The sequence below is a fragment of the Delphinus delphis genome, chromosome 5 (assembly GCF_949987515.2).
Source record: "Delphinus delphis chromosome 5, mDelDel1.2, whole genome shotgun sequence".
Classification (NCBI taxonomy): domain Eukaryota; kingdom Metazoa; phylum Chordata; class Mammalia; order Artiodactyla; family Delphinidae; genus Delphinus; species Delphinus delphis.
In genome coordinates this window covers 104,963,775-104,987,594 of record NC_082687.1, presented here as the reverse complement: position 1 = coordinate 104,987,594, position 23,820 = coordinate 104,963,775, and positions in this window count along the sequence as shown.

The window sequence follows — 23,820 nt, the reverse complement described above, 5'->3', positions numbered from 1 at the left end:
ACCTTTGACAGAACTTTTTAAACTTTGAAGAGGTGGAGGATCGTTACTTCTACCCCATAAGTCCTCTGAGTTTGGAACTAATTGAGAAATGGGCAGAGCCAGATAGTTCTGGATCAAATGACTATTAAGGCTGAGTCTGGGTATGGAGCTTAGATATTCCCTTAGTAGTGGAAAATTTGATTGTTTCTGTTTTCCCTTAAGTATAAGTTTTAGGATGATCCAAAGAATACTGTAGAGAAAACATACTCAGAATTACTGCTTTGCTTCTGTTGAACTCTGGTAGTTGACAAAGAGGGAGAAATTTTGGGTCCTGACTCTTGTGTATGTACTACATGTAGTTTAGGATCCAGAGGTGAAGGCCAGAGGCAATGAGGGGTGGGGGGAGCCAATACAAATAACTGGGGCTGGTGGTCTGGAAAGGGTGTGGGTCAATACAAAGCCCAATAAGGAGTTTTGTTAGTCTACCCTGCTCTGGGGGACCCCAAAATATTTTTCATCAGGGCCTGAACTTCTCTCTCTTGCCATAGTGAAAGCCCTTTATCTTTGTAGACTTAAAGGAGTGAAGGTAGAAGGGCTGAGTCACACTTGTACAGTTCTTTGTTCTAATCTCCCAGTCATCTGTGTGTTGTTTGGGACACACAGAGGGGCATGTGGGGAAAGTGGAGGGAGTTTTACCCTAGAAGCCCTTTCTCAGAAACGTGAGACTAGGGCACTGGCAATTTTTCCTAACCGGCTTCCTTATCTTTCTACTTGTGGTGACAAATATTTATTAGAAATATGCCTTTTCTTATTAACAGTATAGCTGAATCTACACGTGGCAAAACTGGTATACAAATGTATATTAATTAGCCTGAAAACTCCCCCCCACCCCGCCCTCACTCTTGGTCTTTACTTAGGGCAAACACATGAATGCTGTCTAAGAATTCCATGGAAATGTTCAAGTCTTTTTCCCAAGGATCCTTGGGGAGAATGAATTAATATAAGGTTTATTCATGGGGGTCAAGTGGTTGGTTACTTAGAGATCTTTAGATCATACTGAGGTCTGTTTCTCTGGGAGAGCTAACCTAATATATTGCTCATCACTTTTGCCCTGACTTTTTTTTAAATAAATTTTATTTCTTTATTTTTTAATTTATTTTGGACTGTGTTGGGTCTTTGTTGCTGCACGTGGACTTTCTCTAGTTGCGGCGAGCAGGGGCTACTCTTTGTTGCAGTGCGCGGACCTCTCATTGCTGTGGCTTTTCCTGTTGCAGAGCATGGGCTTCAGGCCCATGGGCTTCAGCTGTTGTGGCATGCAGGCTCTAGAGTACAGGCTCAGTAGTTGTGGCGTACGGGCTCAGTAGTTGTGGCTCGCGGGCTGTAGAGCGCAGGCTCAGTAGTAGTGGTACACCGGCTTAGTTGCTCTGCGGCATATGGGATCTTCCCAGGTCAGGGTTTGAACCCATGTCCCTTCCATTGGCAGGCAGATTCTCAACCACTGTGCCACCAGCAAAGCCCAGCCCTGACTTCTTTACCAAAACTTGCTACTATAACATCTGGTTTTATATCAGATCATGCTAGATTAGCTTACTTGGGGGTAACAGAAATCCTGGGAGCTTTGGTGGAAATACTGATGTCTTGATGGAGAGGTGACTTAAATACGGTGTAGCCTAGGAAAAAGAGCAGCTTTCATCCTCCCAAATGCCAGTGTACCTGTCTTTGTGAATATGCCTCATGGACAGTCTCCTGGACTCTGTCATCCTTCCCCTGTATGTGTGTGTGTGTGTGTGTGTGTGTATATATATATATATCAGAAACAATGAGACTAGTTTTGCATCAGAACTGGGAAAGAATACTTGGTAAAAGAATATCTAGAAATCTAAAGACTAAAAATGAATAAAACTGAGTAAAATTTAAAATAAAACTAGGATTTGTGATAGAGCAGAGACTGCAGGTTCAAGTTCTACATCTATGGCAATTGCTTTTTGAGACCACTGTAAAATACACAAGTGGCCTCGTATCACATCAACTGGATGCAAAGAAAAACCATGAAGTCAGGTGCTCTTCCAGGGACAGTGGAGGGGGAGAGGGGAGCAAAGAAGATGACAAAGCCCTGGTTTATTGCCATCTGGAGCCCACCTACCTGGCTTAGAATCTTGGTTTTTCACTTTATCTTAGGAAATTGTTTCAATATTCTGTGCCTCAGTTTCATCCTCTCTAAAATGAGGTTAGAAATGGTATCTGGTGTTCCAGTAATGTCCATGTTGGATGTGGTGCGGTAAAGCTGGTACAGCCAAAGTCGGGAGGCTTGGAAGGAAGAAGTTGATTATGCTCACAGGTTCCAGAGAGGGGGGTCACTGAATACCATTCAGGGCCATGGGGGAAGTTCCAGGTCTTGCTCAGGTGGCAGAAGACAGGAGAGAGGGGAGAGTATGGGCCAGAACTTTTATTGGGATTTCCTGGGGAGAAGTAGGGCAGGGCAAACAGGATGGCAAGTCTGAATAATTCCTGTTGGCTTCAGCCTAAAGGAGGAGTTTCTTGTTGCCTGGTACCTGGCCCTGAGGTGATTTAGTGCAGGGGAAATATTGGCTTGGTGTACATGGGTTAGATAGAAAGAGGTGTCTGGGGACTCAGGATTGGATGGTTTGTATATGAGAGATGTGTTCCTGGCTCAGACTTTTATGGTCTTTAAGAATTGGCTAGCCCTGGGAGGGCCATCTGTCTCCAGGTCTGGGAGGGGCATCATTGAAGCCCCCAAATGCCAGAGCATCAAAAATACAGAAATTAAGAAAATATAGTTATTATAATCATATGATCAATGGATGCCAAACAGACACATACAGAATCTAAGAAAACAGACTACTTAATTGTGAGGTTTAATGATTTAATATACATGTAGTCCAACAGGCCAAGCTGGTCTCAGGTCTCCAGGCTAACTGCCTGGGAAGCTGAGACATGGAGGGGAGCAAGGCTCCCTCTGCTATAAGTAGACAGGGCCCAGAACAATAAGGCCTTGTAGAGCATGTAGGAGAGCTTGCAAAGCAGTTGGAGAGTTGTAAAAATGGTCTGTGATGAGTGGCATGTTGGGTTGTACAGAATAACTAAGATGAAACAACTTTTATATGTACATGAATTTCAAGCAGCTAATTAAGTTTATAAAATGTAGGTCAAACTGTTTAGAACATCAAATGGATTAAGAATTATTTACAGAATTTTAACTGCTTTGAATGGCATTTTATTGATATCTTCTTCTTTCTTCTTTGTTGAAGAAGAAAAACAGGATATAAAAGGAAATAAGCTAATAAGAGATGTTTTCTTTTACCTAAAGATAGAGACCAGCAATTACTGTGGTTGACTCACGCTTGAGACAGCCACAGTGTCTACACGGAGGTGAAGTGAACTTGAGGATGCCATGGGTGTGATAACAGGAAGGACAGGTTTTACCATCTCTGTCACCATGTCTGTGAACCTGAGTTACGTGGTGGGAGTGTTGGACTTGGATCTACAAGATTAGGTTATGGATCTATCTGCTACTTCCTAGCTATGTGAGTTTTTGTCATTCCCACCTGTAAATGGGAACAATAATGATTTAACAGGACAGTCGTGGGGTTTCAGTGAGATAATATTTTTGAATATTTTCAGAGAGAGCTCATTCTCACTATCCTTAGCTTCTGTTTCTAGTCACAATAGCTGTCCCAAGGGCATCTCCTGATTTCTAGTGGAGTTCACTAGGTAGGTAGACAATTTACTCATGATGCTATTGGGTACTCAGATCTTAGATTCTTCATTGCTTATGTGAATGGATGAGAGTTTGGGCTTTGCATTCTATCTGACTTTACTCCTCTACGCTTTAGTTTTCTCATCATTAAAATGAGGATAATAATAGCATCAACCTCATGGGTTGTCATGATAAATAAATGAAATTACACATGTGGAACACTTATCTTAATACCTGACACATAATAATCACACAGTAAATGGTTGTTATTACTAATATCGTTTCATGTACACATGAAGGAGTTTGATCTACACTTCTGGGATTCAGATACAAACTAATCTATGTCTCATTAGCAGAATCAGTGAGAAAAAAATAGAAGTTAACTAATGTTATTAAATAATTGGTTAAAAGAGCTGTTAGAAAAGGATAAATGAATCTTCTGTATTTTTCAGCAAATCTCTACTATAACTCAGGGTGTTTCTTTGAGAAAATATAACATTCTAATAAAAATCTATTGACTCTCTAAGACATATGAAAAATAAAACTTAGTTTTAAAGAGAAACCCTTTACAGCCACTATGGAGAGCAGTATGGAGGTTCCTTAAAAAACTAAAAATAGAATTACCATATGATCCAGCAATCCCAATAATGGGCATATACCCAGATAGAACCATAATTCAAAAAGACACATGCACCCCAATGTTCACTGCAGCACTATTTACAATAGCCAGGTCATGGAAGCAACCTAAATGTCCATCGACAGACAAATGGATAAAGAAGATGTGGTACATATACACAATGGAATATTACTCAGCCATAAAAAGGAACGAATCTGGGTCATTTGTAGAGACATGGATGGATCTAGAGACTGTCATACAGAGTGAAGTAAGTCAGAGAGAGAAAAACAAATATCGTATATTAATACATATATGTGGAACCTAGGAAAATGGTACAGATGAACTGGTTTGCAGGGCAGAAACTGAGACACAGATGTAGAGAACAAACGTATGGACACCAAGGGGGGAAAGTGGTGGGGGGATGGTGGTGGTGGTGTGATGAATTGGGTGATTGGGATTGACATGTATACACTGATGTGTATAAAATGGATAACTAATAAGAACCTGCTGTATAAAAAGATAAATCAAAATCAAAAAAAAAAAAAAGAAACCCTTTGTTGTAGTACTATCACTTGAGTAGTACCTGCAGTGGATGCTATAGAAATTCCACTGGTTCATCTTCAAAGAAAGCTTCTAGGGGGAGGCGATTTTAATGTTCATGTGTGCCACAGAAGTTGTGAGATAATGCTTGGTAATTAGCATAAGCTTGAAGCCAAATAGCTGGAAAAACATGTTCCAGGACGTTGCAGATCAAATCATATTTCTATAAAAAGAAACTGCTGGATGTTCAGCTGACAGATCATCAACCATAAAAGGATAGTTTAATGGATTTCAATCATTATCTAAACACAACATCACAGAGCCAAGTTTATGTGCATTGTTAATCATACATTGTGAACTCGGTAAAAGAAAATATAACAGAAGCATCAGATGAGATGTTTTCCTTTTCTGATTTTTAAATTGCAATATTTGATTTCTGAGAATCACTGAGAAAGAATGGTTTCTTAGAGGAATTGCACTAAGGGATGTGCATGATTTTATCGGAGAAACAAAATGGTGGAACAGAGGAAGCGCTCTGAAAACACTGTGAGTGCTTTATAAAGCTACTGAATTCCTTGCTTTTGCTAGTATTCTAGAAGAAAACATGTCCCAATCCAGAGGATTTGTATGTATATATGTGTGTAAGGTTTTGTGTGTATTTTAAACCAGCAGACACTTTTAAAATTTTAAATTAGTCACCCAATTATTCCCTAAACTATTTTAAACTAACTGCTCTTCTTTGAAAACATTAAAGAAATTATATATCTTGCAGACTTATGAAAGTTTTAAGAAAATAAAGATATTCATTATGGTAGATGGTTACAAAATAAATAAAATCAGTAGCTTTCTAATATTGCACATTATTATAAGGGAAACAAAGAGAAAATGTTCCATTTCCATTTACAAATAAATGCATCTAATATCTAGAATAGTCTTAACAAGAAATATGAAGGAACTAAATGAATAAGATTATAACGTTCTACATATAGCATAACAAAAAGGTTTGAGAACATGACAAAAGATTTGAGTAGAGAGACATACCTTAGAAAAAGTAGACAATTTTTATAAAGAGGTCAATTTGGTTTAAATTTATTCTATACACAGTGTATTATCAATTAAAATCCCTATTTATTGTGGGGAGGTTGGTGAGGAACTTGGCAAAATGATTCTAAATTCACTTTGAAGAATAAACATGCAAGTATAGATGAAAGAATTCTGAAAAGCAAAAATACTAAGAAGGAATATTGCCTAAACAGATGTTAAATTGTGTCATAAAATAGCTGAAATTAAAACAATGTGAGAAATAGGTGGTTAAGAAACAAATTGTCCATCCTCAGCCCCAAGTATGTATAGGGATTTAACATTTAAGAAAGTTAGAATCTTGAATCAGTAAGGAAAATATGCATTCGTGAATAAAGTGTTTGTCCAGTATGTAACCAGTTGGGGAAGAATGTCATTTCTACCATGCTCTTTACATAATTATACTTGTTAAAAAGTATAAAAGTAAAAGTAACAGAAGACAATATGGGCAGATTTTAAAGAAAATATTGGGGTGGAGAAGTATGATTTTCTAGGTATGATGTGAAAGCCAGAAACAATAAAAAAGCAGATTGGTAAATTTAAGTATAAAAAGTTAAATGTTATAAATGGAATCAATACTACACATGAAACTGAAAGATAAATGGCCAGTAGGAAAAAGAATTTTCCACATATGTGATAGCCAGAAGTCTTCTATCCTTAATATACAGAAATCTCTTACAAATTAATAAGAATGTAAACCCCAACAGAAAAATAGGCAGAATGCAAAAACACAGTTTACACAAGAAATATTTTGGTTGTGCATTAAAATTAGTGGGAGACCAAGATCAGAAGAGGAGGAGAATTGATGTTAAACTTAGATAAAAGTAAAAAAACAGATTTCTCACTGGTGGAATAGTAAAACGTTTTTGTTATGGTGTATTTCAAACTTTACTGCATTGCTTATAGAAATACTTGTGTTATATACTGAATGTGATTCTAATCTTCACCAAAGGTCTTTTAAAATTAAACTGAGGACTTCCCTGGTGGCGCAGTGGTTAAGAGTCCACCTGCCGATGCAGGGGACACGGGTTCGTGCCCCAGTCCGGGAAGATCCCACATGCCACGGAGCGGCTGGGTCCGTGAGCCATGGCCGCTGGGCCTGCACGTCCGGAGCCTGTGCTCTGCAACGGGAGAGGCCACAACAGTGAGAGGCCCGCGTATCGCAAAAAAAAAAAAAAAAAAAAAAAAAAAAATTAAACTGAAAAGAAGAAACCACCTAAGCAAAAAAGGGTATTAATTGGTTCACATAATTGGAAAGTCAAGAGGGTATACTAGCTTTAGGCATGTTTGGATTTAGGACCACAAACTTTGTTCCTCTGCAGCAGCTCCAATCTCTGATTAGCTTAATGTTGTGGGCCCTCTTCGTTCAAGTTTTTCATCTTACAGCACTAAGCAGCTTCGGTAAAGAGAGCTTTTCTTCCCGCACAGTTCCGTTGAGTATCACTGTACCAACTTGAATCACATGACCATTCTGGAACCCATCACTAGGAATAAGGAGATGGACTAGGCTGATGGATCAGGTCTGAATTTCATGTCTACCCATAAATTAGACCATCTGAACCACATGGACTGAAAGTGGAGACAAGTGGTGCCAAGAAAGATCAGGGAGGAGTGATAGGGAGATGGGATAGATTCTGAGCAAAAATTAAACTAGTATTTTGAGATAATTGTAGATTCATTTGCAGTGCAAGAAATAATATATGGATATTCCTTTACCTGATTTCCCCCAATCGGAAATCTTGCAAAACTATAGTACAATATCACAACCCAGATATCGCTATTCATATAGTCAAATACCAGAAGATTTTGATCACCACAAGGATTCCTCCTGCTGCCCACTTACAGCCACATCCACTTCTCCTCTTCCCTTTCCGCATCCTAAACCATGGCAACCACTAGGCTGTTCTCCATTTCTATGATTTTGTCATTACAAGAACGTTGTATGAATGGAATCGTACAACTTGTAACCTTTAGGAATTGGCTTTTTTCAGTGGAGATTGATTTAGGTTGTTGAGTATATCAACATTGTTTTTTGTTTTTGAGTAGTATTTCATGGTATGGATGTATTGTGGTTTGCTGAACCATTCACCTGTTGAGGGACATCTGGGTTGTTTCCAGTTTTGGCTATTAGACATAAAGCTGTTAGGAACATTAGTATACAGGGTTTTGTGTATCCTAAAACCTGGGATTTCATCTCTCTGGGGTAAAGTCCCAAAAGTAAAATAAAGGTGCTTTTAAATGAAGACCATTTTAGCCTAAAGAATGTTTCCACACTTCTTTTTTTTCCCACACTTTTTAAAAAGAGTTTTTCAAGGGTTTTCTCTTGTCCTCAGCTGAAGGGCTGATGATGAAAACAGAGTTAAGCAAGCAAAGAGAAAGTGTGGGGTATAGTTTCAGAGATAGAATGGATGAACAAACAAGTAAAAAGACAATGGGGAATCATTGTGCTCCAATGATTCCTTAGGTCGATGAGCTAAGGCAAATCCAAGCAAACTTCCATGAAGCCAAAAGACTTCTTTGGAAGTTTTGAGATACCACAAATGCCATCTGGAACATCTCAGGACTCTTGACTGTATCCTTTAAAGTGAGGGTTACATGAATGAGTTTGAACTTTTTCTTGAATAATTATATGCTTCTTTTAAATGGAATAGTTTCAAAAATGATTAAAACAAAATCTCCCAGGAATGCTTTTAACTAGCAGTAGGACTTGAGCTTACTTTTTTATTTGAAAAATCTTTTTTGCCCTACTTTGGTTTTCCTGTAGGAAAGAATGATTTATTTTTCCTAGAACCAAGAATCACTGCAGTCTGACAATAAATGTTTTTGAGGAGTAATTTATTATGATAAATTAGGAACCCAGCACTCCTGCAGTCGAATCATACCAACATAGACTTTGAAAATACATCTTTATTTGAGCCCAACACATTCTTAATATGACCTGGTTAAGCTGATTGACAAACTGTATATAACGTGCGTTCACTTCTATAAAACATTTTTATTATAGGATCTCACACCAAAAACAGAGTAGAAAGTTGTAATCGTGTCAGAGAACCTGAATGATATCCATAGCATTATTATTATAATTTAATATTCATTGAGTACCAGCAGTGAGCTAGACTTTCTATGAGACACAACAGGAGAACTGGTTCCTGTCCTCTAGAAAACCACTCTGTATGCCACACTCGTACTGAGGCCTTTTGTTTCTTTCTGAAAGCGAAACACAAGAAGATGTCATTTAGAATGGATAGAATGATTCTGATTAAATGAAAGCTCAAACTTTAACTTAGCTGTAGCACCATGCCTTACATATCATAGTCAGTCAGTGAATAAGTTTAATTTATTTAAACTTAAAATTTCATCAACCAGCTTACATCATTCATTTTATAGTATTTATTAAACACTTGTCATATGCAAAGCTAAGTAGAGAAAAGGTATGAAAGTAAGAGCATGTGATGTTTGGGGCAATGACAAATTATCCAGTCATGCACTGCATGAAGCAGAAGTGACCAGATAGGCTGCTTTGGGCTGCAAGTAACAGAAAATATAAGTAACAGTGGCTTACATAAATAGGGTTTCATTTTTTTTTCATATAGCAAGAAGCAAGAACAGAGATAGGTGTTTACTGACATTTTTGATATTGCTCACAATGCTATCAAGAATACAGGCTCACTCTAGCTTTCCATTCTGTCTTCCTTCATTTACTGGGTTTTTCCTCTTTTGCTTGAGGCCCCATGGTTTTTAATATTGCTACCACAACACCAGGCATCCTATCCATGCAGGAAGAAGAGGGGAGAGGAGGTTCTAGCCAAGCCTGTCCATTTTATCAAGAAATATGGTCACTCCTAGCTGCAAAGAAGGGTGGAAACAACATTATGAATATTATCTTAAAATGATCATAATTCACCCCCTGGAATGAGCACATACGGACTGGAGTTCTGATAGCAGAAACAGGGCAGATTGGTCACCGGCAGGTGGAGGAAAATCAAGTTAGTGGCAAAATCTTGGGGGCCTTTCAGGCAGGTTTAGGAGTTTAGGCTTTATCAACAAAGATGTAGTATTTAATATGAGTCTTCAGTCACTGGATTGGGTGCTTGATTGTCATAAACCACTAGAATACTTCTAAGGTTTTAGGTTGCGTTGTGATTATGAAAATTTTCTTGGTATTCTAGCTTTATGTCCTAGAAAAACTACTTGCCAAATAGGTCTTACAGAGGGAGATTTTTGCAACCTATTTAGCAAAATGACCAGGAAAATATAAGAAAAGATGGACCTGTTATTCATCCACCACAATACAGGTGTATCCTGGAGCAGCCTATGTGGCTTCAGAATTGCCTGAAGATTTGAGGGAGAGAGATGCAAGTGTCCCCTGCAACCTTGCAGTCCTAAGTGACAGGCAGACTGTTTTCCCTCCAACCCGTGCACCTGCACCTGACTGCCTTTAAGAGAATTTGTGAATTCAACACATACATACTCAGTGCCTCATGTCTAAATGGACATGAAAATAACAATGGGATGTTTTTGGAATGCCATCTGTATACACAGAATTTGCCTATGTGACACCATGTTATGCTTAAAGTGTTCATTTAATTAACTCTCTCTTAAAGTGGATTTAACTTACTATTAAAATACCAATAATCTTTGACCTAATATGGCAGATACTAGGAGGTCTAAAATGTCACGATTTATAATATTTTGGAAAAAGATTCCTTTTAAGGAAAGTGTTACAAAGGAAATTTGAGAAAATTGAGAGTTTAACTAGCTGTTTTCCTACCTAGTGAATATGCGTGTGCTTGGTATTTGTATGGTATGGGACTTACAGATTTGGTGGTGAGGTGGTGTCTATCTTTTTCTGTATCACTTGGTCCTAATTTTTAGTGATTATGTAAATTAGGTAAATTGTTGATCTTTTGGAGGTTGGTTTCCTTTTCTGTTGTTGTTGATTTTAGTGAGTTTGTAATAAATTCTAGACCTTTGTAAGAAACGGGATCAGTATTGGCATGATTTTTTAAAAGCTAAAATTCTTAGTGGTTTCCTTATTACAAATGAAAGTATACACAAAGGATATACAAAGGGAAGATTCAGACTTGTTCAGGAAAGAGAAGGAGATCATTATGCCTTAACTTGCTTCTGTCATACCATGTTCCTTTCCTGTGGGAAAATATGAAAATGTGGTGATTCATTAAGACTGGTTAAGCAGGAAGTAGAGTCCCTATGTCTGTCTCATATCTAGAAGCAAAATTATATAACTCTTACTAAGACAGATTTAATCAATGAGAACCAAGCCTTGAGGCAATGACAGATAAACAGATATATAAGTACTGGTGACATTGTAATTAAAAATCTGGTGGTTTTTAACTGATCTAAAAGGCTATCTAAAAGCATTTTATCAGGCTTCTTGTATCATTATTGTCACATAGGTTATGCTACCATTTCATGGAATGTTGTTCTATATCCACTAGAAATTAAGGACTTTAGTAGTTGGGGGCTAGCTGATGCAGAATGGGTCCTGAATATACATTTCTGGAGCAACCATACAAGGGTCTACCTATAAGGGTTGTAGCTCTAGGTGAATTCTGTAGGTTACATCAAAACCTCTGTACTCTGCATATCTAAGTTGTATGTATAACTTTATTCCTTACATTAGGATTTTTCTTTACTGTTATAATTTTTTTTAACCTTTTGTGTCTGTGGTGTGCAGATTACTTCAATTTTCAGTGGACTATTTTAAATTTTCAACACAGATGTGTTCTGTAAATACAGGTGACCCTCGAACAATGTGGTGGTTAATCTACATATAACTTACAGTTGACCCTCTATATCCATGGTCTGTATCCTCGGATTCAACCAACCATGGAATGTGTAGTAATGCAGTATTTTTGAAAAATGTCTGCATATAAGTGGACCTGCATAATTCAAATCCTCATTGTTCAAGAGTCAACTGTAATGATGGCTGTAGTTGGGTTGTTAGAGGTCCCCATGGAGGATAAGATCTCAGGGTGTTCCTTTGTTGTCATGGAGCAGGATGCAAGAGGATTGTTCCTTCCTCCCTTTGTCCTTCTTCCCTTCCTAGATACCCTGCATTTCCTCTTTGGGTAGACATTTTAAGGAACTGTTTCAACCCCTAGAATTAAAATGTTTGACAAAAAAGAAAACTGAACCTCGAGTGTCTCATAGCTGCGGAGTTAGAAATAGTGGTCGGATCTTCCCTCTACCGACTCAGTGTACTTTCTTATTTATTTATTTATTTTATTTATTTAGTTTTGGCTGTTTTGGGTCTTCGTTGCTGTGTGTGGGCTTTCTCTAGTTGCGGCGAGCTGGGGTTACTCTTCGTTGTGGTGCGCGGGCTTCTCATTGCGGTGGCTTCTCTTGTTGCAGGGGATTCTCTTGGAGCAGGGGCTCTAGGTGCATGGGCTTCAGTAGTTGTGGCTCACGAGCTCAGTAGTTGTGGCTCACAGGCTTAGTTGCTCCGCGGCATGTGGGATCTAACCGGACCAGGGCTCAAACCCCTGTCTCCTGCATTGGCAGGCGGATTCTTAACCACTGTGCCACCAGGGAAGCCATACTACTGCATTCTTTTAGGTACAGCATTGTTTTCCTGGCATACGTAGTTTCAGAAAGTATTCAACTGACTTGCAGAATGGAATCTAGGCAATTAAGAATACTTGGTCTATGAAAGTACATTTACGTGTGTTCTTTATCTTATGTCTGGTTTTAATGGGTCTACCCAGAGAATAGCTCCATTTGATGAGACTTCCCACTAAAAAGATACCATGGTACTTTGAGCGAGGCTGAATAAGCTGCTTCTGTTCTGAAGAGCACCGGATTGTTTATGAAGGGTGTTGGCCCATTAGAACTATATAACAAACAGAGCGAGAAATTTCAGATTACTTTGTATTCAGTTAGCTAAGTGTCAAAACACTGCAAAAGATTCAATGATGACTTTATGGGAAGGGTGGTGGGAAAGCCTTCTTATGAATGATGTGTTACAGAGAAACCGCTCTCTGGAGTGCATGCATGGCGAAAGGCAAAGAAGGAGAAAGACCTTGTTTACAATTACGGATGGAAGAGGCTCGTGTTAGGATTTCATAATGTTCTAGGGGGACACTGATGAACGTCCCATCTGGAACAGTGAATGTGAACTGTACATTCAGGATGAAAATAACATCAGTTATAGGATTCCCTAAGTGGCTTGACATGACAAGTTCTACCTTATACTTTAAGCTTGTCTGCCTTCAAATATCGTTTAATAGCAACACTAAATGAATAAATGAACCTGTTTATCTTAGATGATTGGCTACAGGAATAATGCAGGCCATATCCGTCATCTTCTATGTCTAATTTAGCAAGACTGAATTGATGTCCTCTGTGTGTGTGTGTGTGTGTGTGTGTGTGTGTGTGTGTGTGTGTGTGAGAGAGAGAGAGAGAGAGAGAGAGAGAGAGATGGGATTAACATTTGGAGGCTCTGCTAGGTCTCTAAAGACAGGCCTTCTGTGGCTTCCAGAGCCCATAGGACTCTCTCCTATCTCACAGGAGTCAGGCTTGATTTACAGCTGCAGCCAGATGCAAAAAGAAAAACACCAGATCTGGTTCATTCTAGATTACTATCTGCCTGCTAATGTTGTGTTTGAGGAGCTAGTTGAAAAGGGCGGTGAGCGTGTGTGTGTGTGTGTGTGTGTGTGTGTGTGTGTGTGTGTGTGTGTTGGGGGTGGAGGACAGTTTTGGCTATCACATGTGGCTCCTTGTTTTGTTGGGCTTGTTGAATCTCCTTACAGAAAACAGCCATGTCCTGTTTATCAGGTTTCTTTAAAATCCTTTTCCTCAGCGCCATCCAAGATGCATCAGCTATTATTCTCCTGTGCGTCAACACGCATTCCTTCTTGAGCATAGAAAGCAAGGGCAGCTTCCCTTCAAATGTAATCCAACCCCCGAAGGGCAAATTTTTTTGTCATCATTTACCTGGGTAATTACAAGTATTTCTGCTGTAATTTATACAATTATAGGAAGTTTAATTTTTCTTAGTTGTGGGTTTCCATCACAGAAACTTGTCTGACTTGCTTCAATGCTTGGCTCTTAAATCTGTTGTAATACATTAATTTTTTTTTCTCTTTTTTTTCTGCGGTACACGGGCCTCTCACTGTTGTGGCCTCTCCCGTTGCGGAGCACAGGCTCCGGACGCGCAGGCTCAGCGGCCATGGCTCACGGGCCCAGCCGCTCTGCGGCATGTGGGATCCTCCCGGACCGGGGCACGAACCCATGTCCCCTGCATCGGCAGGCGGACTCTGAACCAGTGTGCCACCAGGGAAGCCCTAATACATTAATTTTTGAATTCAAATTGCAGCTCTATTGTTTTCCATCACCATGATGGGAGTGGATGGTAGATGAGGTAGAAGAGTTTAAAAGCGAAAAAGAAATGAGAATCCTTCAGGCAATTCTGATTTTAGTCTAGCTTTCTAGAAGTGTTTCGTTTTCTGTTGTATTTATATATTTATTTAGCCACTGGGATTCAGCTACTGACTAGCAGTTTACCACAGGTCTTAATAAATATGCGTTGTAAGGATAAAGGTTAGGCTGTTTCTCTCCTGTTTCCTTCCTGTGTGTTAGTTTATAAACAGAAAGTTTTAGCCAAACACAATTAAAGAAACAGTGGTAAATTTTAATCATGCTTCGTTCCAGATACAAGATTTTTGTTTAATCATAGTAACATTATGTTTTCCTTCTCTGGAGTAATTTATATGTTTTGTTACTAGAATCTCTTCTGCATAAAAGAGGTTAAGATAAATCATTAGATGCCTTTAAGGAAGTCAAAATAAAATTGAATGTACTATTTGAAACATAGTCCAAGTGTAAACTCTGTGGATATGTATATGTTTAAATTTCCCATTGATTATTTCACATAAGAGTAATCAGTGTCTTTGGCAATAAATTTTTTGAGTAAAATATCGCTTCTCCACAGGGAACAGAAGTAAAGAGAAATTTAAAACCCATTTGGTTTCACCTGGATTCTGACATGACCAACTTAGAAAAAGGATATAAAATTTGAACATTTTTTTCTTAATTAAAAACAGAGACTCTCTCTTTGACACAAATATAAATGAACTGTATCTCCAGAGTGACCCAAGGAAAGAGGAGGGAGGTGGTGTTGGTTGTTAATTGTTATTATTATAAATGTTCTCAGGAAGAAATCTTCAGAAATATTCTAAACAGGACCAGTCATTTAATAAACAGAAACTATTTATATTCTCCTTGCCTAAACCTTTGCTGCAGGAGTTGCAGGGATGTGTAACATTATCAGGGTCAGTATGTCCTCAAGCAATCTTTATTTTGAGGTGTTTTTGCTTGCCTTTCCTCTGTACATGCTAGTAGCATCTCATCTCTTGTAGCACACTGAAGCAAAATTTTCTATATGACATCTTCATGGACTGAATATGTTAGTGTATTTATTTTCTTTAAACCAGTAGTAGATTCTTTAATTACTAACCTGACATATAAGTTAATATCTAATTAGTATAATTTGTCATATTAATCGTTTTAAGCTAGTAATGTTAGTTTAAAAAAATCAATGCATGCCCATTGCAGATAACTTATATGATAAAGAAAGGCATGAAGAAGCGATGGCTGTGCATAGTTACATACCTCTTATTTCTCCAGATTAAAGTAAAGGAAGACCAAGTGTCCATATGCTGATCTAGTTATCTTTCCCTTAGGGTTCTCTCTTACATAGTTGTTCATTAGATTTCAAGACCCAAGAAGGAGATCCCTGGTATTGAATCCACCTGTGGTTATTCTTTTTTTTTAGGCATAATTTATTATTATATCTTATTAACATTTATTGAGAACCTAGTAAGTACCAGCACTGTGTTAAGTGCATACATATATTATAGAAAGACATGCCCATTCCCAGATCATTTTATCAAATGAAATTATTTCAGCTTCTGACCACTTATTTCTTGTATTCTTTCACATAGCTTCATACTCTATTGTTTCTCTCTTATCAACAAGAAAAAGAACATGGCTTGTTAAATTGTTCCCTTTACTGTATATAAAGTCTTGTACCATTCTGATAAAACCTTGGGTTAATCTAAATTTATCTGACCTGGGAAAACCCACTAGTACTGTCATCAGATTCAAAAGCTGAATAGCATGAACCCACCATCCTCCATAGTTAGCTTTCTCATGGCTATAAAATCTTCATTCTTCTTGCTGGACCATGTTCCTAGGGAGGACACCATCACTGCCAATTTTCTGGAATGACCAGCTGCCACAGCCCATTGGAGGCCAGGCAGCTGCACAATTCTCCTGTGGTTTCTAATGCCAGAGGGCCACACTGGGGCATGGACCAGCTTTGCCATTGCAGGATCCTCCACTCCCACAACTGCATCTCTGGCTGCCACCCTGAGGACCAGCAATTCTTTAAAGTTACTTTTCTGGTTGCCCTAAAGATTCTCTTCCCAATACCTTTTCTTTGTATTGGTTGATATATGGGATAAAACTAGAGGGCCACTTGCTCAGGTTCCTGGGGCTTCCGGGTTGACTAAGTTCTAAATCCAAACACTAGAATCTCAAGCAAAATTGAGCACAGAGGTCAACAACCCTTACTGTATTGATCTTGCTGTCATGTTAGTAGGTACTGTGGCACAGACCACAAGAGAAAGCTTTGCAACATCACTACTTACCTGTCTAATGGGGAAGAATTCTCTTGGAAATCTCTAACAACACAATACTTGAATTAGTACTGCCAAAATGAGGACGCTTAGCAATCTTCAGTGGCTTGCAGGAATTTGATTTACCTGAAGAATAAAACTAGGTTTAAAAAAAAATCAAAGGTTTTCTAAAGAAAAGGTAGTATCTGACTGCCAAGTCCTTGGAGACCAAGAGAAACATATTGAGGACTGCGGTCCGAAAAAGAGATAGAATTCATAGAAGAAACTCTTGGAGATGATGAAAACAGTGACCACAGAGAAAAGATCAACCCAATCCTGCAGCTTCAAAGAGGACAGCAAACCAAGGGGAATTCTGAGAGGGAAACAGGAGAAATTTCATCATTAAAATGACTGAACTTGAAGATGTCAAGGGGAGGGGAAGCAGAGAAACTAGTTCAAAAGAAACTGAGCTTTTCTCCACAGAGAAAGCACTCAATTTTTTGGAGACATCCAAAATTTCACAGGGAAAAGGTTATTATTATTGTTTGTTCTTTCCTATAACAGCAGTCTACCTGGAAAGCAATAGAGTCAGCTAGAAAAACACAATGCAGGCTTCCGTTCTGGGGGAAGTGGAAAAAAGGAAGAGGACCAATGTTGCCTCCTTTTTACCCACTCTTTTTTTTAAACATCTTTATTGCAGTATAACTGCTTTACACTGTTGTATTACTTGCTGCTGTATAACAAAGTGAATCAGCTATATGTATACATATATCCCCATATCCACTCCCCCTTGCATCTATCTCCCTCCCACCCTCCCTATCCCACTCTTCTAGGTGGTCACAAAGTACTGAGCTGATCTCGCTGTGCTATGCGGCTGCTTCTCACTAGCTATCTATTTTACATTTGGTAGTGTATATATGTCTATCCCACTCTCTCACTTTGTCCCAGCTTACCCTTCCCCCTCCCCATGTCCTCAAGTCCATTCTCTATGTCTGCGTGTTTATTCCTGTCCTGGTCCTAGGGTCTTCAGAACCATTTTTATTTTTTAGATTCCATATATATGTGTTAGCATACAGTATTTGTTTTTTTCTTTCTGACTTACTTCACTCTGTATGACAGACTCTAGGTCCATCCACCTCACTACAAATAACTCAGTTTCGTTTCTTTTTATGGCAGAGTAATATTCCATTATATATATGTACAACATCTTCTTTATCCATTCATCTGTTGATGGACACTTAGGTTGCTTCCATGTCCTGGCTATTGTAAATAGAGCTGCAATGAACATTGTGGTACATGACTCTTTTTGAATTATGGTTTTCACAGTGTATATGCCCAGTAGTGGGATTGCTGGGTCATATGGTAGTTCTATTTTTAGGTTTTTAAGGAAATGCCATAGTGTTCTCCATAGTGACTATTATCAGTTTACATTCCCACCAACAGTGCATGAGGGTTCCCTTTTCTCCATACCCTCTCCAGCATTTATTGTTTGTAGATTTTTTGATGACGGCCATTCTGACTGGTGTGAGGTAATACCTCATTGTAGTTTTGATTTGCATTTCTCTAATGATTAGTGATGTTGAGAATTCTTTCATGTGTTTGTTAGCAATTTGAATATCTTCTTTGAAGAAATGTTGATATAGATCTTCTGCCCATTTTTGGATTGGGTTGTTTGTTTTTTTGATATTGAGCTGCATGGGGTGCTTGTATATTTTGGAGGTTAATCCTTTGTCAGTTGCTTTGTTTGCAAATATTTTCTTCCTTTATGAGGGTTTTCTTTTCATCTTGTTTATGGTTTCCTTTGCTGTGCAAAAGCTTTTAAGTTCCATTAGGTCCCATTTGTTTATATTTCCATTTCTCTAGGAGATGGGTCAAAAAGGATCTTGCTGTGATTTATGTCATAGAGTGTCCTGCCTTTGTTTTCCTCGAGGTGTTTTATAGTGTCTGGCCTTATATTTAAGTCTTTAATCCATTTTGAGTTTATTTTTGGGTATGGTGTTAGGGAGTGTTCTAATTTCATTCTTTTATATGTAGCTGTCCAGTTTTCCCAGCACCACTTATTGAAAAAGCTGTCTTTCCTCCATTGTATATTCTTGCCTCCTTTATCAAAGCTAAGGTGACCATATGTGTGTGGGTTTATCTCTGGGCTTTCTATCCAGTTTCATTGATCTATATTTCTGCTTTTGTGCCAGCACCACACTGTCTTGATTACTGTAGCTTTGTAGTATAGTCTGAAGTCAGGGAGCCGATTCCTCCAGCTCCATTTTTCTTTCCCAAGATTGCTTTGGCTATTTGGGGTCTTTGGTGTTTCCATACAAATTGTAAATTTTTTTGTTCTAGTTCTGTGATAAATGCCATTGGTGGTTTGGTAGGGATTGCATTGAATCTGTAGTTTGCTTTGGGTAATATAGTCATTTTCACAGTATTGATTCTTCCAATCCAAGAACATGATATATCTCTCCATCTGTTTGTATCATCTTTATTTTCTTTCACCAGTGTCTTATAGTTTTCTGTATACAGGTCTTTTGTCTCCTTAGGTAGGTTTATTCCTAGGTATTTTATTCTTTTTGTTGCAGTGGTAAATGGGAGTGTTTCCTTAATTTCTCTTTCAGATTTTCCATCATTAGTGTATAGGAATGCAAGAGATTTCTTTGCATTAATTTTCTTTCCTGCAAGTTTACCAAATTCATTGCTTAGGTCTAGTAGTTTTCTGGAAGCATCTTTAGGATTCTCTGTATAGTCTCGTGTCATCTGCAAACAGTGAGAGTTTTACTTCTTCTTTTCCAATTTGGGTTCCTTTTATTTCTTTTTCGTCTCTGATTGCTGTGGCTAAAACTTCCAAAACTATGTTGAGTAACAATGGTGAGAGTGGGCAACCTGTCTTGTTCCTGATTTTAGTGGAAATGGTTTCAGTTTTTCACCATGAGAACAAAGTTGGCTGTGGGTTTGTCATATATGGCCTTTATTATGTTGAGGTAAGTTCCCTCTATACCTACTATCTGAAGGGCTTTTATCATAAATCAGTGTTGAATTTTGCCAAAAGCTTTTTGTGCATCTATTGAGATGATCATATGGTTTTTATCCTTCAGTTTGTTAATATGGTTTATCACATTGATTGATTTGCCTATATTGAAGAATCCTTGCATCTCTGGGATAAACCCCACTTGATCATGGTGTATGATCCTTTTATTGTGCTACTGGATTCTGTTTGCTAGTATTTTATTGAGGATTTTTGCATCTGTCTTCATCAGTGATATTGGCCTGTAGTTTTCTTTTTTTGTAACATCTTTGTCTGGTTTTGATATCAGGGTGATGGTGCCCTTGTAGAATGAGTTTGAGAGTGATCCTCCCTCTTCTGTATTTTAGAAGAGTTTGAGAAGGATAGGTGTTAGCTCTTCTCTAAATGTTTGATATCATTTGTCTGTGAAGACTTCTGGTCCTGATTTTTGTTTGTTGGAAGAGTTTTAATCACAGTTTCTGTTTCAGTGCTTGTGATTCATTGTTTATATTTTCTATTTCTTCCTGGTTCAGTCTCAGAAGGTTGTGCTTTTCTAAGAATTTGTCCATTTCTTCCATGTTGTCCATTTTATTGGCATATAGTTGCTGGTAGTAATTTCTCATAATCCTTTGTATTTCTGCAGTGTCAGTTGTTACTTCTCCTTTTTCATTTCTAATTCTGTGATTTGAGTCTTCTTCCTTTTTTTCTTGATGAGTCTGGCTAATGGTTTATCAATTTTGTTTATCTTCTCACAGAACCAGCTTTTAGTTTTATTGATCTTTGCTATCTTTTCCTTCATTTCTTTTTCATTATTTCTGATCTGATCTTTATGATTTCTATCCTTTTGTTAACTTTGGGTTTTTTTTTGTTCTTCTTTTTCTAATCACCTTAGCTGTAAGGTAGGGTGTTTATTTGAGATTTTTCTTGTTTCTTGAGGTAGGATTGTATTGTTATAAACTTCCCTCTTAGAACTGCTTTTGCTGCATCCCATAGGTTTTGGGCCGCTGTGTTTTCACTGTAATTTTTTTCTAGGTATTTTTTGCTTTCCTCTTTGATCTCTTCAGTGAACTCTTGGTTATTTTGTAATGTATTATTTAGCTTCCATATGTTTGCTTTTTTTTTTTTTTTTTTTTTTTTTTTTACAGTTTTTTTCCTTTAATTGATAGCTGGTCTCATGGTGCTATGGTCGGAAAAGATATTTGATACAATTTCAATTTTCTTAAATTTACCAAGGGTTGATTTGTGACCCAAGTTATGATCTATCCTGGAGAATGTTCCATGAGCACTTGAGAAGAAAGTGTATTCTGTTGTTTTTGGATGGAATGTTTTATAAATATCAATTAAGTCCACCTTGTTTAATGTGTCCTTTAAAGCTTGTGTTGCCTTATTTATTTTCATTTTAGTTAATCTCTCCATTGGTGAAAGTGTGGTATTAAAATCCCCTACTATCATAGTGTTACTGTCAGTTTCCCCTTTTATGGCTGTTAGAATTTGCCTTATGTATTGGGGTACTCCTATGTTGGGTGCATAGTTATTTACAATTGTTATATCTTCTTCTTGGATTGATCTCTTGATCATTATGTAGTGTCTTTCTTTGTCTCTTGTAATAATCTTTATTTTAAAGTCTGTTTTATCTGATATGCAAATTGCTACTCCAGCTTTCTTTTGATTTCCATTTTCATGGAATATCTTTTCCCATCTCCTCACTTTTAGTCTGTATCTGTCCCTGTGTCTGAAGTGAGTCTCTTGTAGACAGTATATGTATGGGTCTTGTTTTTGTATCATTTCAGCCAGTCTATGTCTTTTGGTTGGAGGATTTAATCCATTTACATTTAAGGTAGTTATCAATATGTATGTTCCTATTACCATTTTCTTAATTGTTTTGTGTTTGTTACTGTAGGTCTTTTCCTTCTCTTGTGTGTCCTGCCCAGAGAACTTCCTTTAACATTTATTGTAAAGCTGGTTTGGTGGTGCTGAATTCTCTTAGCTTTTGCTTGTCTGTAAAGATTTTAATTTCTCCATCAAATCTGAATGAGATCCTTGCTGGATAATCTTGGTTGTAGGTTTTTCCCTTTCATCATTTTAAATATGTCCTGCTGGGCTTCCCTGGTGGCGCAGTGGTTGAAAGTCCGCCTGCTGATGCAGGGGACACAGGTTTGTGCCCCGGTCCGGGAAGACCCCACATGCCATGGAGCGGCTGGGCCTGTGAGCCATGGCCGCTGGGCCTGCACATCCAGAGTCTGTGCTCCGCAACGGGAGAGGCCTGTGTACTGCAAAAAAAAAAAAAAAAAAAAAAGTGTCCTGCCACTCCCTTCTGTCTTGCAGTTTCTGCTGAAAGATCAGCTGTTAACCTTATGGGTATTCCCTTGTATGTTATTTTTGCATTTCCATTGCTACTTTTAATATTTTTATTTGTATTTAATTTTTGATAGTTTGATCAATATGTGTCTTGGCATGTTTCCCTTTGGATTTATCCTGTATGGAACTCTCTGCACTTCCTGGACTTGATTGACTATTTCCTTTCCCATGTTAAGGAAGTTTTCAACTATAATCTCTTCAAATATTTTCTCAGACCCTTTCTTTTCCTCTTCTTCTTTTAAGACCCCTATCATTCAAATGTTGGTGCATTTCATGTTGTCCCAGTGGTCTCTGGGACTGTCCTCAATTCTTTTCATTCTTTTTTCTTTATTCTGCTCTGCCATAGTTATTTCCACTATTTTATCTTCCAGGTCCCTTATCCATTCTTCTGCCTCAGTTATTCTGCTATTGACTCCTTGTAGAGACTATTTAATTTCATTTATTTTGTTATTCATCATTTGTTTGCTGTTTAGTTCTTCTAGGTCCTTGTTAAATATTTCTTGTATTTTCTCCATTCTGTTTCCAAGATTTTGGATCATCTTTACTCTCATTACTCTGAATTCTTTTTCAGGTAGACTGCCTATTTCCTCTTTATTTGTTTGGTCTGGTGGGTTTTTACCTTGCACCTTCATTTCCTGCATATTTCTCTGTCTTATTCTGTTGCTTAACTTACTGTGTTTGGGGTTTCCTTTTAGCAGCCTGCACGTTCGTACTTCCCTTTGTTTTTTGTGTCTGCCCCAGTGGGTAAAGTTGGCTCAGTGGGTTGTTTAGGCTTCCTGTTGGAGGGGACTAGTGCCTGTGTTCTGGTGGGTGAGGCTGGATCTTGTCTTTCTGGTGTGCAGGACTGCATCCAGTGGTGTGTTTTGAGGTGTCTATGGCCTTAATATGATTTTAGGCAGCCTCTCTGCTAATGAGTGGGTTGTGTTCTTGTCTTGTTAGTTGTTTGGCCTGGGGTGTCCAGCACTGGAGCTTGCTGGTCATTGAGTGGAGCTGGGTCTTGGCATTGAGATGGAGCTGTTTGGGAGAGCTTTTGCCTATGTTTTTTACATGGGGCCAGGAGGTCTCTGGTGGTCCAGTGTCCTGAACTTGGTTGTCCCACATTTGAGGCTCAGGCCTGATACCCCAGTGGTGCACCAATACCCTGTCAACCACACAGCCAGGTACATGGGGAGTTTCTTGCCTTTTGGGACATCTGAGGTCTTCTGCCAACGTTCAGTAGGTGTTCTGTAGGAGTTGCTCCACATGTAGATGTATTCTTGATGTATTTGTGGGGAGGAAGGTGATCTCCATGCCTTACTCTTCTGCCATCTTGAAGGTATCTCCTCCTTCTGTGGTATTCTTGCTGCCATTATTTTCGGCTGCTCCTTGTGGCTCTGAAAACTGATTACTTCTCTTAGGACAGCCACCATGTTTTACCACTGCAGGAGAGTCTTGCTTTTGCTGCCCTTGCTCCTGGTTTGGGCCTGTGAGGTACCTGAGTGTTAGTTTCAATCCAGTTTGCCTCTTCTTGAAGTCCAAAGTTTACAGTTCTTACTGCCCAGTGACTTGACTCCCCCTGTCAGTCTTCTTTGAGAGGACTCTAGCCCCCAAAAATCCTGAGATAAGATTGGTCTGCTGTCAGCCCAGTATGGCCTACAGCCATGTCCCTGTTTCTAACCCTGGGAAATTCATTTAGTCGTCAAGAGGTCTTTCCTTATTAGCCTCTCCTCAGGTGACTCATCCTCCATAGGTGACTCTCTGGTATTTGTTCCCAAGAGTTAGCAGGATGAAAACATTCTGGCATTTGAATAGAAATGCAAAACATGGAATCATTAGTGTATCATCCCATCTATCTAAGCAAATAAAAGTTACCTAATATCATTCATCCTACTCAGGGATAACAACCGTCAGT